At 40.4% G+C, this 17,512-nt stretch overlaps 1 pseudogene; it reads left to right on the forward strand.

Moving 5' to 3' along the window:
* The first annotated feature begins 878 nt into the window (after nucleotides 1–878).
* On the forward strand, nucleotides 879–14,598 carry LOC125306945 (annotated as a pseudogene).
* The last annotated feature ends 2,914 nt before the right edge of the window (nucleotides 14,599–17,512 follow it).

The following is a 17,512-nucleotide window of genomic DNA, read 5'->3' on the forward strand; positions in this document are numbered from 1 at the left end:
GCTCAATGTAACTATGATGAAAGGAAAACACTTCTTCTCCATTCATCATAATGACTTAGGCCTTTTTTTATTAGTGTTACACTTACTACAGACAGTACATACATAAGTGTGTTGTAAAATATTTGAGAATATTGTTTTTATACTCAGAACACAGAAATACATGGTAACAAATATATTTTATTTTTCCCCACAAAAACAATGTGCACAGTGTACATCCCAACCAACACAGAGTTGCACATAGAGTGGTCTACATACAAAACAACAGAAGAATTTACTGTATACAGTTAGAAAAACTATGCTGCATCCTTTCTTCTGTTTCGGTCTGGCCACAGCACCTCATCCACATCACAAGCATTATGCTAAAGCCAGGGGCCGGTTCCCCAAACGTTCTTATCGCTAAGTAGTTCTTAACCTATTCCTTAACCTATCTCTTAACGTTATGGCACGATTCCCGACACGTTCGTACGCTGAGTATATCTTCTGTAAGTCACACGTTCGAAAGGTTGGTCTGCACCATTCGTAAGCTCTCTCTTGGCGTTGTTTGAGCTCTCAAGACGCTAGTCGCCGCCACTGTGCAGCAGTCTTTTGAAATCATTGCAGCTCAGTACAAGTCAAACTATGGTAGGCCGACAGTAGGCCTATGTTGACAATGTTGTGGCTCAACGATGATTTTATGTTATGGACATTTTAAGACTAATAAAATATGTTCGCAATGGATACAGGCCTATTTATTTACTTTATTTGGTATCAGAACTAATATGGTGGCAATTAGCTATTTAGTAATATCATTAAAGCGTTCAAATTGGCAATCACTTTTGATAATTAAAAGCTGGCAAAGAATTTGCCTCTAAATGGCTAAGATCTATAAATGGGTAAGCATGGTGGTGTCCAGTAAGCGACCAACTAGGCCTATGGCAGCGATCCAACGTGTCCTTCTATTAAATCAAAAACGCCGTGTAGTCCATGTCGCTCCATAGCTCTTTTTTGTTGCTGTTGCACAAGTTATTCCGAAAGCTGGAAAACGGTGTCACCTTGCGCAAGCTCACCTCGTCCAGCAAAACTTCAAGTTCCTCTGACGAGAAGCTTGGTGCCCATTTATTACGTTGCTTCCCCACCATACTGTATCTAAATCCCTCTCTGTTCATTGTAGATAGGTTGCTTTTTATTGAAAACATTAACCAATGGCATTTTTTTAATTTGAACCTTGAATTTCCCCTGGGGATCAATAAAGCATCTATCTATCTATCAATACCGCATTAAACAGAACTAACTGCAGCTGCTTGTCAATGATAATTATAATTGTTAGGTACCATTAATATAAAAGTGTATTACATCATTTTAAGAAGTTGTTAAACCCATGTCAAGAAGCGGCACAAGTGGCACAACGGGATAAGGAGGGTGGATGATTAGCGAGGGATAGGCCTACCCGGTTAGTCTATGAGTCACAACATATGAACATATTACTGACAATTTGATAATTTAGTTAATATAATTTATATATTTATATATTTAATATAATTTATATATTTATATTTTACTGATTACTTGAACTATGTTAAAATAAATGTTACTGGAATAATTTGAGGAAAGTTTCATTTGCATAGAACGTGTTGTGTTTCTTAACGCCGTCATGCACCTTCACGTGAAGTAGAAAATCGATTCCTGAGCAATCGATGTCAACTAATTCAGCACCTTCACTTGGGACAGTGCCTTTGTAACGTCGAACGTAAGAGGCAGCGTGTTAAGAAGCTTCCTAAGGGACACTTCGGGGAACACACTTAGGAACATAAACAACTTTGGTAAGATATATCTTTTGAGTCTTCTTAGCGCGCTAAGAGTGAGCGTTATTGGGGAACCTGCCCCTGATTGCTAATTGTAAAACTGTTTGACAGGTGTTTGCCCATGTGATGAGTCAGTGTGCATAGTAGGGCAATTGACTTTAGACTTTGAATGGCAGGCTGTTCCTTGTGAAAACAAGAGATCTTCTTCATGAAAATTGTGCCAAAAGCAGAGAATTGTGTGTAGTGTTTTGAAAAAAGTGTGCTTTAGAACTGCAATTTGAGTGTAAAGCAGGAAGTCTGATTACTGTAATTTTCCTTTCAAAGCATCTGCTTGGTTTTGAACATTTCAACCGGAAATCTTCTAGGAGCAGATTGAAACGGCCCATACCTACATAGAGAGTATATCTATTCATAGGCCTATACTAAGGCAATGATTGGATGGTGTTCAGTAAAGTAATGAGTGCTTACACATGTGAAGAGAGAGAGTGAAGCACTGTTGATTTAGTGTGGCATTTTGATGGGTTTTGTTTGAAAAACAAAATCAAGTTACTTCCTGTTAGATTTTTGTGTGTTACATAGAAAATTGTGTGTGGCGTTTTGCAAAATGTGTTTTAGTAAATTGAAAACTGAGTCAAACACTGAGAATTAGTGTATGGTTTTGCAGATTTGGTGTGGGGTTATGATGTTTGGAAGACATGTTTAGAAAATTGTGTGACAAGCAAAGATTTAGTGTGTAAGCAGTTGTAAAAAACATTATTACTCCCTTTTGTTGATGGGGGGCAGTCGTGGCCTACTGGTTAGGGCTTCGGGCTTGTAACCGGACACTGCTCCGGGTTAGTGTGTGTTTCACCTCACAGTGTGTTCACTGTGTGCTCTGTGCGTTTACTAATTCACGGAGGGGATAAATGCAGAGACCAAATGTTTTGTATACGCAAGTATACTTGGCCGAGAAACCTGATTTACATTTTGTTACACAGTGATGAATACCTCCACATCTTTACTTCTGAGAGACTTTGTCTCTTTGTGATGCTCTTAATAACCAATCATGGTGCCAGTTACCCTCATTTCTTGTGATTTTCTTGCATTTTACACAACGTCCCAACTTTTTTTTGATTTGGGGTTGTACTATTTCAACAGGCAAATAATCCAGCATCCCACCCACAAATGAGGAGGCATTAAAGTTTTGTATTATCTGTCTCATGTGAGGCAGTTTTTAGTTGGTTTACAGTTTCTTGATTGCTTATAATGCACTTAATGAAACTGGGATCCACTTGACCTTGATTTTCACCTTCTTAGCACAGCAGAAGTCATCTATTGCAAATGTGTTGACGCTTTTTTTATTGGTTTAACACCTTTTTCTCATACTCAGGGCCCAAGTTCGGCGACGATATAGGTAGCGGGAAGCTACATCAAGGCGAGGAAACCAATCACTTGCAACTAGTGCTAAATTCTGATCCATCTATCTGTCTATTATTAGTCGGCCTGACTGCCCACTTTGTGCGTCTACCTTCACTCTGGCTACAGGGTGCATGCACTGTTGGCAAAATACACTGCCAAACTGGCATCCAAGGACTCCAAACTTGATTGGATTATGTTACAGCCCTGCCGGTTCCTGCTTGCCTGCCTGTCTGTCTTTGTCTGTCTTGCAGGGCGGGGTTATGGCACAGGTGCGGCTAGTCACCTGAATGGGGCACAGATGCTATAAAATGGGCTACCAGGCTGAGGTTCGCCCTTCCCTTTCCTTCCCAGCGTGCGTCCTTCCCAGCACACTTATCCTGACTGCACTTCACATTTTCAGTATACATATTTACTTTACAGTTTTTCTCGATCGTTTTGATGCCTGTGTCAACTCTGACATCACATTCTCAAAATAGTTAACACCCGTGTCTGAACAAAAGCACTCTGGCCAAAATGACACATTTTGTTTGCAAAAGGCTGTTACTCTCTCAAAACACTTAAAACATGCAGCAAAAGCAAATCTTGCCTTCAACCACACATCCTGTCGTCAAATCACTGTGTGATTACACATTGGACAACAAAATGCAAAATATAGTTCTCAAAAGTTGCATTTTTGCTGTCTGTTCCATTTCATTATAATTTTTCTGGTATCAGAAAAAAAACTGTGAAAAGACTAAATGTACTGAATGAAAAATAATTTTATTCATTCCTCCCAAGATGTAACTGTCATTGACATGTAAGACCTACAGTAAGCGCCTAGGCAAGACAAATTTCATTGAACTACAATTTGTCATTTTTCATCAAAATAGACCTACAGTAAACACCTTTTGTACTGTTTTCTTCACCAATTAGGCTATACAATAATTTCTCTAAATGTGACTTAGATCCATAGCCTACTTGCAAATAGCAGCACAGAACAGACATGGCATCTCTTATGGATAATGAATGATTGCTGATTGAAGAGTTGCGCAAAGGAGTTTCACACAGGTGTATCAGAGATTCAGACATATGCAAGGAATCTATACCACCTGTGAAAATATGTTTTCCTTTTGTTTAGCACAGGAAAACCAATAGAGTTTGGAGTTTTTGAATGACATCTGTGTTAACTGTTATGCAAAAGGGTGAGACAAATGTGTGAACCCAATGACAATGTGTGAACACATTTGCAAGAGATGACTTCTGCTGTGCAAAGAAAGTGCTCATGAATACCAAGTGGATCCCAGTTTCCTTAAGCAGGTGAAAGCAATCGAGAAAAACTGTAATAAATATATTTCTTTAACCTTTATCCACGTGGTTCTCCCCATGTTATATCACCAAAAATGAGCGTGGTGGTTGTTGCAATTAACTGTGTCGAACAAATGGGAAGCGGCAATTCACAGCTAATCAATATTGCTTGCAAAGTTATAAGGTTCTAAAGTCACTGTGTGAAACTACTCAGCGATCATTCGTTACCTACAGTATAAGAGATATCATCTGTTCTGTGTTGCTGTTTGCATGTATGGATCTAAGGCACATTTAAAAATAATATTAGCATTTTTGGTGAAGAAGATAGTACAAAAATGTACAAGTACAGGTGTTTACCATAGGTCTATTTCAATGAAATATGACAAGTTAGTTCAATGTATAAACATTTTCTAGGTGCTTACTGTAGGTCTTACATTTCAAGTCATTTTTACACCTGTCACCAGATGTTTTACTACTTCCTTTTATGTTGTTATGTGGGAGTTGTGTCTACCAACACCCAATTACATTGCTCCTGATTTTGCAGCATCAGGGTGACTCAGCAGGTAATGTGTGTAGTGTCAGGTGTGTAATACTGTCGTGTGTGTAAGGTGTGTCAAGTTACCTGATGCACATCTACAGTCAGTTCATCTTTGCAACTAGATACCGAGTGGTCATGTAAGGCCATATCTCTCTTTCTCTCACACACACACACACACACAGCAAAGGATCTGTGCTGTGGAAAAATATTAACATAAAAGTGACGTTGCTGCTGCATTGTACTGTGCTGTGTACCACTTCACAGATGTGAGCTGTCAGTTCTAGAACCTTGGAACAGTGCACAAGACATGATTACAGTTTTTATTTTTCACTTCACTTTTTCCAAAACTTTAGCTCATTGTGTCAAAACTTTACACACAAGCACACAAGACACAACACTGGGAAATAAACCATTCACATCTATGTCGAATTAAAACTCTGCTATCAAAACCTAACAATCCTTTGTCAAAATGTCACTCTGATGACAAAATGATACACACTTGCATCATATGAATACACTTTCAGATTAGCAGCAACACACTAGTGTACTTTATTTAAAACATTGCAGTCTTTAATTTCCACTGCTTTCATTCAGTTTATCAGTTAGCATTCTGTGAAGCTCAATACAACACTTGCAGTCTTTGTTTTCACAACAACCAAAACAACCAAGGTTTTCACAACAACCAAAAATTAAAGTACTGAAAGTTACAAATGACATCAACTCAATACTGTACAATAATTTACAGTACAGTACAGTACATGCAGTAACACAAAAATAAAACAAAAATACTGTAAAAATAAAAATACACTTCTGTAAAAACTGTAAAACAGGCTTATGTGGTGGACTCTGCCAAGCTTCCCTCATTGACAGGCCATGATTTATTACATGATCCACCAGTTACTCTAATATCATCTGAAATATTGGTCCATGCATAGCCTCTTCGACCACCTCCTACTCCTCTCTCTCTCTTTGTCTTCCCCTTCCTCTACCTCTTGCTCTCCCTGCCTCCATGCTTGCAAAGTTCTCAAAATGGCTCAACTGAGGCTGATTGGTTGTCAGTTTTGTAAGTAACTGCGTCAGTTAAAAAAGTATTTTCAGATGTGTGTAAGTGTTTTCAATCACCCAATATGTTTTGTATTTTGAATAGATGTGTTGTCCCAATGGTACCCATGAGATTTTATTTATGAACAAAGTGTCTTATGTATGAAATAGTGTGTGCAGGAGTAAGTGTGTTGTAGAAAGGTGCAAGTGTGTTGCTGAATTGGAACTAAAGTGCAAAGCATCGCTTTTTTTTAAGGTATGGTTACACTGTGTTTAAGGTATAGTAACAAAAGCTTCGAGTTGTGTTACTTTGGCATAAGCATGTGTCTATAGTGTTCAAGCAATGGGCAAAAACTGTAAAACAGGCTTAGATGTGGTGGACTCTGCTTCCCTCATTGTCAGGCCATGATTTATCACATGATCCACCAAAGTTTTAGCCTGACGAGCCATACCCACATCAAGATGTAGGGTCTGGGGACTCACCGTTCGCAGTGCTCAGTCTGAGGGGCGGGATAATCGTTTGTCTTTCAAATTCCCTCTGCACGCAATAGGATAGCACTACAACTCATGAGTCCCATGCGTTTTCCCACCAGCGGAGCTACTGTAGTTGGCTAGTTCAAACTTTTGCCAACCTAAAAAAAGCTTAACTCGTGTCATGCTGTTTGCCAACAGCAACATCCATCTTCTTTGTTTTCAAGTAGCAGGGATTTCACGCTGAACCGTTGCAACTCTGCCATCAATCATTATGTTAAGCCCGCCTACCGATTCTATACACGATGTGATTGGCCTTATCGAAGCTTAATTTTTCCAGCTTGCAAGCCAACGGAGAGTTGCTAGACTACCCGGGCAGCCAATTCAATTTTGATTTCTAGATTTCTAGGCTACCAAAGTTTCTCATCTGAAATATTGTTCCGTGCATAGCCTCTTCGACCACTGAGCCCTATTTGTGGCTGGCTGATTGGTGCTCAGTTTTGTAAGTTGGTGTGTTGTGTTGTCCCAATGCTACCCATGAGATTTCATTTATGAACAAAGTGTCTTACTGTATGTATTAAATAGTGTGTAGTATGCAGGAGCAAGTGTGTTGCAGAAAGGAGCAAGTGTGTAGCAGAATTGCAACTAAAGTGCAAAGCAGCGCTTTTGTTTAAGGTATGGTTACACTGTGTTTAAGGTATAGTAACAAAAGCTTCAAGTTTTGTTACTTTGGTCTAAGCATGTGTCTATAGTGTTCAAGCAATGGGCAAAAACTGTAAACTGTTGATAATGATATGACTGCATACATACGTATAACACACATATATATGTGTGTCAAATAAGAATTAGGTTCGGTATGTTAAGGGTTACAAACACCACTTTGTTATATTCGATTGAAAATGAGATATAAGCTGCAATATTTTGCATGTGAAAAACATTGAGGTACATGTACCATGAGAATAACTTTGCAATTACCTGTGGCCTTTGTTCATGAAGCAAGATATCATGATGACCAACCTATGTATGAATGACTGTGCATATGTGTAACTAAGTCTGTGCCTATTTAAGGCAAACAGGCATTGATTGCAGTTAACTGCAGCCTGCATTAATTGTGTGCCTATTTGCTTTAAAACCACAGACGGATTCGAAAGTAAGTGATACTTACCTAGTAATTTCATCTTTAATTTGCTTAATATGAGTTCACAATACATGGCTAAGAGCTAACATTGTAACATACTTGTTTTGTAATATCACAGTTTAAGAAATAGGGTGTGGTTAAGTTAAATGTTCTAACATCATGCTTCAGGTTGAATGTGCTATGCAACAAGCATGTAGGCTACAGTACACTAACAGCATTAAAGTTTTAACCAAATATACTTAAAAGGGTAGTTTTGGTGCATAAATGTCACCATTGTCCATGTCACTTTCTCTCTCATATTTCATGAGGACCAAGCCTTCTGTTTTGCCATTGCTGTTTCTTAGCATAAATAAGTCAGGTCACTGTGGCACTTCAGCTGAGTCGTATTACTGGATTGTATCTGTACAGCTCTTTAACGCCATTTTCTAGTAGAGAACTGATAATGATTCTTAGGGATTAAACTTGTGTTTCCAGTGCCTTTTGTGCTGACTTTCTTCCCTGTGAGAGGTGAATACTATGTTTGTTGTTCAAAAGAGTGTGTGTGCGTGTGTGTGTGTGTGTGTGTGTGTGTTCATGCATACAGATAGGGTGAGGAGAAAAGACTAGATCAGACTAGAATATATTTCCGTTTGGATTGTGAGAATATTGTGTGCCCATTCACCTGCCACAGGTTGAAGTGACAAGGCTAATGCGGTGTATGTATGGCAAGCCGATTGAGCATTTATTCTGATATCTTGATATCAGGCATAATTGTCATGTACATGTAAGCCGTTTTTGTCAACTAGTTAACTAGTGAGCCATGTTTGTGTGAACTAGTTAACTAGTGAGGGCCAAAATATGCACACTATTAACTAGTGGGAGCCAAAAGGCTCACTAGTTAACTAGTGAACACATTTTAGCTTCACTAGTTAACTAGTGAGAGCCAGAAATGTCTACTAGTTAACTAGTAAAGGCCAAAATGCATACCAGTTAGCTAGTTGAAGGCTTTTGGGTCTCACTAGTTAACTAGTGACAGACAAAAATGTGCACATGTTTACTAGTGAAGGCAAAACACCTCACTAGTTAACTAGTTGCAGTAGGTCAATGTCACTAGTTAACTAGTGAACCATAAATGGCTGACTAGCTAGCTAGGTGATGGCAGTAGGCTCACTAGTTAACTAGTTGATGCATCATTTGTCCAAACTAGTTAACTAGTGAGGTCATACATGTATACTAGTAAACTAGTTCAAGACAAAATTCACACTAGTCAACTAGTGGCGCAGAATTCAAATTAGGAGGTAGAGAATTCCGGAAATTGAGGCTTTCTATTGGCTCCCTATGTCCAAATAGAACCTGACAACCAATCACAGTGCAGAATTTCACAAAATCCCACCCACAACATTTGCACACAAGTTAACATGCTGGCCAAAGGAACTCTAGCTAGTAAACTAGTGGCTTCAGTGTGACACTTACATGTAAACTAGTGAAGGCAGAACTGCTCACTAGTTAACTAGTGAAGACACAAATGCCCAGTAGTTAACTAGTAAGGTCTAAAAAGTGTCACTAGTTTATTAGTGTGCACCAAAACACCCACTAGTGAACTAGTGATGGCAATTTCCATTCGACTAGTTAACTAGTGAGGTGCAAAAAGTGTCACTAGTTTACTAGTGTGCCCCAAAATGCCCACTAGTTAACTAGTGAAGACCATTTCAGCCCCACTAGTTAACTAGTGAGATGCCAAAATGGTCACTTGTTAACATGTAAAGGCCAAAATACCCACTAGTTTATTAGTGAGGGTGTTGTGGGCCTTACTAGTTAACTAGTGGCATGCATATTTTGTTCACTAGTTAACTAGTTACACCTAAAAACACAAACAAGCTGACCGTTTTTGTCCACTAGTTAACTAGTGGAACAATTTAAGTCTCACTAGTTTGCATGTGTGGCAGTGAAGCAGCTCACTAGTTAACTAGATGCACAAGACACACACTAGTGGTTGTTTTGGAGCTATCTAGTTCACTAGTAATGCAAAAGGTACTGTTACTAGTTAACTAGTGACACATTGGACTTCACTAGTTAACTAGTTGACATGTTTGGCCTTACTAGTTTACTAGTAATGGAACAGGACATGCTCACTAGTTAACTAGTGAGCATATCTGCATTATTAATGCCTTTCACTAGCTTATAGAGGGCATTTTGAGCCTTACATGTTAGCTAGTGAAGACAAAACACTGTCCATAATGAACTAGCAGGAGAAAAATGCCCCTCACACTAGTAAACTAGTGGAATTTGAATAAATACACAAACGGCTGGCATTTTGTGCAACTAGTTAACTAGTGGGACATAACATTGGCCACTAGTTAACTAGTGTGCAATGTCGCACTTGCATGCAAATAAAGAAGGCGGAACAAGGATTTTGATTGGTCCATTCAGGACTCAGAAACCTAGAAAACATGGCTGACTTCGTCCAGGCTGTTCTAAGAGCAAACTTTTATAAACTAAGATCGTTTGAGCATAAAAATATGTTTTGATAACATGTCTAGTGACAAAGTTGTGGTGTATTGCTGTAATCGACGTTCAGTTAATGTCTACAATCTTTAGTTTTTCAGTTTTTAGTCTGAAAATCACAATAAAACTGGAGGTATTTGTATATGGTTGCCTAGCAACAAAATGTTTCAGTAACATGAACATTGATGATAGCATAGCTGATGTGGCAGGACTAGCTCAAGTGGTTAAGCAGTAGGAGATCATGTGGGAGACCCAGGTTTAATTCCTTAGAAGTGCATGAAGTTTTTTTTTTCTTGAGCTTTTAATTACTTTTGAAACCATGTGCAGTTAATGTGTACAATCTTTTGTTTTTCAGTTATTAATCAGAAAAGCGCAACTGAATGGATACATATATGTCTGTGGTTGCCTAGCAACAATAAACAAAGAATAATATTAAAATCGATCCCTTGAATCTTTGGTGTGGATCACTAAGAGCTCACTTGTTAAAGCATGGGGTTTCCCTGTTATTATTAAAAAACATTTTGACAGAATATGAGATACTGCATACTGTAGGCTCTGCTTTACTATCTATACTGAAGTACCGTTGCAGAGCAGTGTGTCACTTTAGCCACTAGGGGCACCCATCAGGACCTGATCGCAAGGCTATGAACAGTAAATTTACATTTAGACTGGGTGGGATTCTTACATAATACCCAATAGGAGTCTTCTACCCACCCTCTCATTAGAATTTGCATAATAGCCGTTTCAGGCACTAGTTAACTAGTACGCTGCTTCACTGACACACATGCAAACTAGTGAGACTTCAATTGTTCCACTAGTTAACTAGTGTCTTCACTAGTTAACTAGTGATCAGTTCTGCCTTCACTAGTTTACATGTAAGTGTCACATTGAAGTTAAAGTTCCTTTGGCCAGCATGTTAACTTGTGTGCCACATGCAAATGTTGTGGGTGGGATTTTGTGAAATTCTGCGCTGTGATTGGTTGTCATGTTCTATTTGGACATAGGGAGCCAATAGAAAGCCTCAATTTCCAGAGTTCTCCGCCTCCTAATTTTAATTCTGCGCCACTAGTTGACTAGTGTGAATTTAGGCTTCAACTAGTTTACTAGTATACATTTATGACCTCACTAGTTAACTAGTTTGGACAAAGGATGCATAGTTAACTAGTGAGCCTGCTGCCATCACCTAGCTAGCTAGTAAGCCATTTATGGTTCACTAGTTAACTAGTGACATTGACCTACTCCAGCTAGTTAACTAGTGAGGTGTTTTGCCTTCACTAGTAAACATGTGCACATTTCTGGCTGTCACTAGTTAACTAGTGAGACCCAAAAGCCTTCAACTAGCTGACTGGTATGCATTTTGGCCTTTATTAGTTAACTAGTGGACATTTCTGGCTCTCACTAGTTAACTAGTGAAGCTAATATGTGTTCACTAGTTAACTAGTGTGCACAAACATGGCTCACTAGTTAACTAGTTGACAAAAATGGCTTGCATGTTGGCCTGATATCAAGATATCAGAATAAATGCTCAATGGCTGGCCAAATTACATAGAAGTTAACAAGTGGGAATTTGACATTCAGTAGTCAGCTAGTAAACATTTTTGTACCTTACTAGTTGACTAGTAAAATATAGAAGTCTTTAAACTAGTTAACTAGTGCACATTTCAGTGTCCACTAGTTAACTAGTGAACATGCTGAGCATTACTAGTTAACTAGTAAGATATGAAACATATGAACTAGTTAACTAGAGAGAATGTGGGCCTTACTAGTTAACTAGGGAGCATTTTGGCTGTCACTAGTTAACTAGTTCACACAGAAATGGCTCACTAGTTAACTAGTGGACAGAAATGGCTTGCATGTACATGACAATTATGCCTGATATCAAGATATCTGAATAAATGCTCAATCGGCTTGCCATATGTATGTGTGTGTGTGTGTGTGTGTGTGTGTCACAGGGCGTGCTGAAGTGATCCGGTTGATGCTGAAAGATCAGGGGAAGGAATGGAAAGAGATTCCTGTCATTCCTAAACGACAATATAGGCTAGGCCTGCTATCCGTCAGTTATGCTTAAACCCCGTTTTTTAATGCTGCCTAACAGAACATCCAGCTGAACTATAGTTATGAACAGTACTTTAATAATTTCCATATTTAATTTTACGCACATATTTAATTTGCGGGAGTGTAGTGAATCATCGGTTTGTCCCGCACCCGCGAACGCACCTCTCTCATCCCGCCTGCTCCCGCAAAGAGCTTTCAAAAGTTGTCCTGCGCCACACTCTTTTGCGTCGGGACCCGCGGGTCCCGTGGGTCTACCGCGGGAGTGCAGACCTCTATTTTAAGGCTTACTAAATTCACTTTACTAGAGGTTTTAAGCATACTGCATGTTCTTCCTCTTCATGCTACCTCAAATGCACCAGAGGAACTGTGTAGTACTGAATTTGAGGGGTTATATTGTAGAGCTCTTTTTACCTGTTGAAGAGTTTGTGAGGGTAAGCAGGTGAGGAGTCACTTAATGATTTGTTTGTGCACTGCTTGAAAAAACAGGTTTTGGTAGTCAGAGAAACTGGAATCCCAGGCTTAAACCAGAACCCAAGAGATAGAGTTCAACCCACTCCATGCTAATGAGATCCTTTGGGGGATTGATACTTGAATCAGGAAAAGCATTTTCTGCAGTGAGGCAGCTCAACACCATTAGCAGGGATTTAAAGTTTTTTTCAACTGCTTACACACTAAATCTTTGCTTGTCACACAATTTTCTAAACATGTCTTCCAAACATCATAACCCCACACCAAATCTGCAAAACCATATTAATTCTCAGTGTTTGACTCAGTTTTCAATTTACTAAAACACATTTTGCAAAACACCACACACAATGTTCTACCTAACACACACAAATCTAACAGGAAGTAACTTGATTTCGTTTTTCAAACACAACCCATCAAAATGCCACACTAAATCACCAGTGCTTCACTCTCTCTCTTCACATGTGTAAACACTCTTTACTTTACTGAACACCATCCAATCATTGCCTTAGTATAGGCCTATGAATACATTTACTGTCTAATAGACCCTTTCAATCTGCTCCTAGAGGATTTCCGGTTGAAACAGCAACAGCAAATTATTTGGGAAAAATCACTATTTTTGGTTTCAATATTGCTTGCATTTTTACTGTGTATTTCAACTTCTCTTTGTAGATACCTTAACTTTCACTCTTGTATGGAAATACATATATAAAGCCTAAGACAGAAGAGCTTTAGGTTTTGAGCAACAGTGTGTACATGATGTATCCAAAATTTCATATTATGAAAAAAAATATATATAATGTGAGGTGAATGTTTGGTTTAAAGATTTTGAATAAAGACATTTTGAATGTTGTGTGTCTTTTTGCTGGAGATTTGAGGTATTTTGCATTTTGTGTGAGCATGTGTGTGAAGTTTTGAAAAATAGACACAGAAGATAGAATAGAGTTTTGGAAATGTGTAAACAATTGTAAAAAAACTGTAACATCTTGATAAGAATTAAACTCTAATGTGAGTCACATACTGTAACTAGGTAATCTGATATTTTATGTGGGTTTTTTTTCTGAAGCTGTTTGGCCAGTTGCCCAAATTTGAGGATAGAGATCTCACACTGTATCAGACAAATGCCATCCGCAGATATCTGGCTCGAAAGCTTGGTATGTAGAGTACCTGTCCATAGTGTCCACTGAATGAATTGGTCTGATTTCTTAAGGATGAATTTGACTGAGAATGCTTTGTTAAAATGTAGGACTTTATGGAAAAGATGACAAGGAGGCTGCCCTCATTGACATGATGGATGACTCCATAACGGATATCATGACCAACTACATGAAACTGATCTACGAGGACTATGTAAGTGGTGAAGTTCCTGAAAGTTAGAAAGAAGGTTGATGTAACTTAATGCAATTGACATAAACTTAACTGTGTGTGTGTGTGTGTGTGTGTGTGTATAGGACACAAAGAAAGAGAACTACCTCAAAGAGTTTCAAAGCATCCTGGCTCGGTTTGAAAAAAAATCCTTGCTTGTAACAAAGGGGGTTTCCTTGTTGGAAAACAGGTAAAATCAAAATTGACTGATCATTAAACTTTCATCACAATGCTGACACATTTTGTGTGTTTAGGCTATCATCTTAGCAGCCCATCGGTGGTTCTCAAAGCTGCTGTAACCTACTGGTTGTGCTTTGGGGTTAGTGAGTCAGGTGCGCCTGCATATGGATATGACATGTTATCTGGCCACACCCTTATTGTGTCCTCTTTGTTACAGATCTACTTTGCAGATTATGGCCTCTTTCTCCAGCTGCTGCACCACCAGGTCTTAAGCCCCACTGTACTTCCCTACGCTGCAGGCCTACAAAGATCAAATGTGTGCTCGTCCAAAGATTAAGGCCTACTTGGAGAGTGATGCTTTCAAAAACAGACCAATCAATGGCAATGGAAAGCAATGATGTGCATATGAGCCCCAGAAACAGCAAACATATTTTTCATTGAAAGGAATACAATAAACAACATTAAAACACTTAATAACTGAGTGTGGTCTGTAAGTGCCATGGCCGGATTATCATGACCCTGGGCACAAAATCGGAATGGGCCCCTTCTGCCTCGCCACATGCACACACGCACGCATGCACGGCGTATACCTGCAGGCGCACCTGACTCACTAACCCCAAAGCACAACCAGTAGGTTACAGCAGCTTTGAGAACCACCGATGGGCTGCTAAGATGATAGCCTAAACACACAAAATTAATTTCTGTGAATTAAACCTCTTGTGCAGATTATTTATGGGTATCCGCATTTAGTGTGATGTCCAAGTTCCATGATAGTGTTTGTTTCATGCATGCAGTGTGTGGTTTGGATGAGCCAGACGGGCAGCTTGCCTGTCTTCAGCGTAAAGTTTTGCGTGAAAAAACGTCCAATTAGCTGCCAGAATTTTTTTTAAATCCCCGGGGGAGAAACCCCTGAACTCCTGAGTTTGTGTAGCCTACCCTACTTAGCACTAGCACGCACATCATATATGTGCGCATTCTAATGCCTGGTACAGATTACAATCTAAAGCAGGCAAGGCTTACTGTACATGAATATGACACACGTTTTGACCAGAGACAAAGCTAAAGGTGAAGATATTTCCAGTTCCGGCGCCGACGAGAGTGGCAGCATGTCGAGGTAGCTCCGTGTCTTTGTGTTTTTTTACCGTCTTTTGTTTACTTTTTCATCTTTCATCTTCAGCCAATGTACAATCCAAAAGTTCAGAGGCTACCAGTTGCCACGCGCACCTGTGGACACCAGAAGTGGATGAGGCTTTGAGAGACTGCTTTGAGTCCACTGACTGGAGTGTGCTACTGAATGGAGAAGACTTAGAGGAGGTCACACATTGCACTACTGACTATCTGAACTTCTGTATGGATATTGTTGTTCCCACAAGGACTGTACGCTGCTATCCAAATAACAAGCCTTGGATAACCAGTAATGTCAAGACCCTTCTCAATAGGAAAAAGATGGCGTTTAAAGAGGGGGACATGGCAGAGCTGAGGCGAGTACTACAGGGGGAACTCAAGAATAAGCTGAAAGAGGCTAAGGAGGACTACAGAAGGAAGATAGAACAGAAGTTGCAAGAAAACAACATGAAGGAGGTGTGGGACTGTATGAAATCCATCACTGGCCTTAAGAAGAGCAGCAGCTCTGTGGAGGGAGACCTGGACAGGGCGAACCAGCTGAACCACTTTTACAACAGGTTTGATTGCCCTGCACCAGCTACAAGTACTGCTCTTGTTTGCGTGCCCGCCCTACCCCCACCTCCCAGTCTCCCAGTCTCTCCAGCTCTGTATCCCGGGGACATCCAACGACCTAAGCCCCCCATCACCCCACGCCCGCCTGATGCCTCCTTGCCTGTGCCTGTTGAGCTGTCCAAGACTCTGGCAACCTTGACAGGGACATCAAGGAGGTGGTCATCCCCCAGCCCCCAACCCACCTCATTACCAGTGCAACACTCACCCCCACCATCACTGGATATTGCACCCCTCCCCCACATGGCGACCACGAACAATGAGGTGACAACGACTTCAGTCAACAGCCATCAGACACACAGACCCCAGATGCACTCCCCCTCCCCTCCCCTCCTCCACCATCACTGCAGATCAGGCTTTCGCACCTCTCCCCCACATGGTGACCATAAGCAGTGCGGCAACAATGGCCTCAGCCAACGGCCATCAGTCTCTAGCCACACGACAACCCTCTCAGAAGCACCCCTCCTCCTCCTCCACTCCCCTCATCCCACCCATCATTACAGCTTCTGAAGTAAGTTATCTTTTAAAAAAACGTCATCCTCGTAAGGCAGCGGGGCCTGACAGACTGTGTCCAAGGCTACTCAAGGCCTGTGCTGCTGAACTGGGGGAGCCACTGAAGCACATCTTCAACTGGAGTCTACGTCTCGGACAAGTTTCAACATTGTGGAAGACATCATGTCTCACCCCCGTCCCTAAGAAGCCACACCCCAGTAAGATTAATGACTTCAGGCCTGTCGCTCTAACATCACATGTGATGAAGACACTGGAGCGACTGGTCTTAGGTATGCTCAGACCCCAGGTACGCCATGCACTAGACCCGTTACAGTTTGCATACCAGCAGAAAGTGGGCGTGGACGATGCCATCACTTATCTTCTACACAGGACACATTCTCACCTAGACAAGGGGAAAAGTGCTGTGAGAATCATGTTCTTTGATTTCTCAAGTGCTTTTAACATCATCCAACCCCTCAGACTGGGAGACAAGCTTATCTCCTACAGTCTCTATTGTACAGTGGAGTTTGGTTATATGTTTATACTTATACTTATATTTACCATTTCTGCTGTAAGTGCATGTTGTGTGTGATGTCTGTATGCTACTGAGACCCCCTGAATTTCCCCTTGGGGATCAATAAAGGATCTATCTATCTATCTATCTATCTATCTATCTATCTATATCTATCTCCTGTTACTGGATCAGCAGGTAAAACTGGAGGTGAGAGTGCCACCCACTGTCAATACTGGCAATTTTGGACAGAAACTTTAAGCTGAATGGCGTGGGAATCGTGCCAAAAACCTTCCGACCGTCCATCTGAAAAACCTGTTTAAGTCGTGACTCACTCGGATCTTTCACCCGTGTCTTTAATTTAACCCATGAGTCGCGAGTCTCTAGTATCATTAACTCGGATCAGTTGAGTCCTACTACAATTCAATCTAAAACAATAAACAGCGGCACACACAAACCTCTTGCAACATTAGCTAGCCTACTAGTCCTAGCCATCGTAGCTGCCAAAAATGTAACAATTTCGTAGGCAACCACAAATCCACAAATCAACTCAAGCGACTGAGTGAGCAGGCAGT

Source organism: Alosa alosa, chromosome 14 (genome assembly GCF_017589495.1).
Source record: "Alosa alosa isolate M-15738 ecotype Scorff River chromosome 14, AALO_Geno_1.1, whole genome shotgun sequence".
In the NCBI taxonomy this organism is placed as follows: Eukaryota; Metazoa; Chordata; class Actinopteri; order Clupeiformes; family Clupeidae; genus Alosa; species Alosa alosa.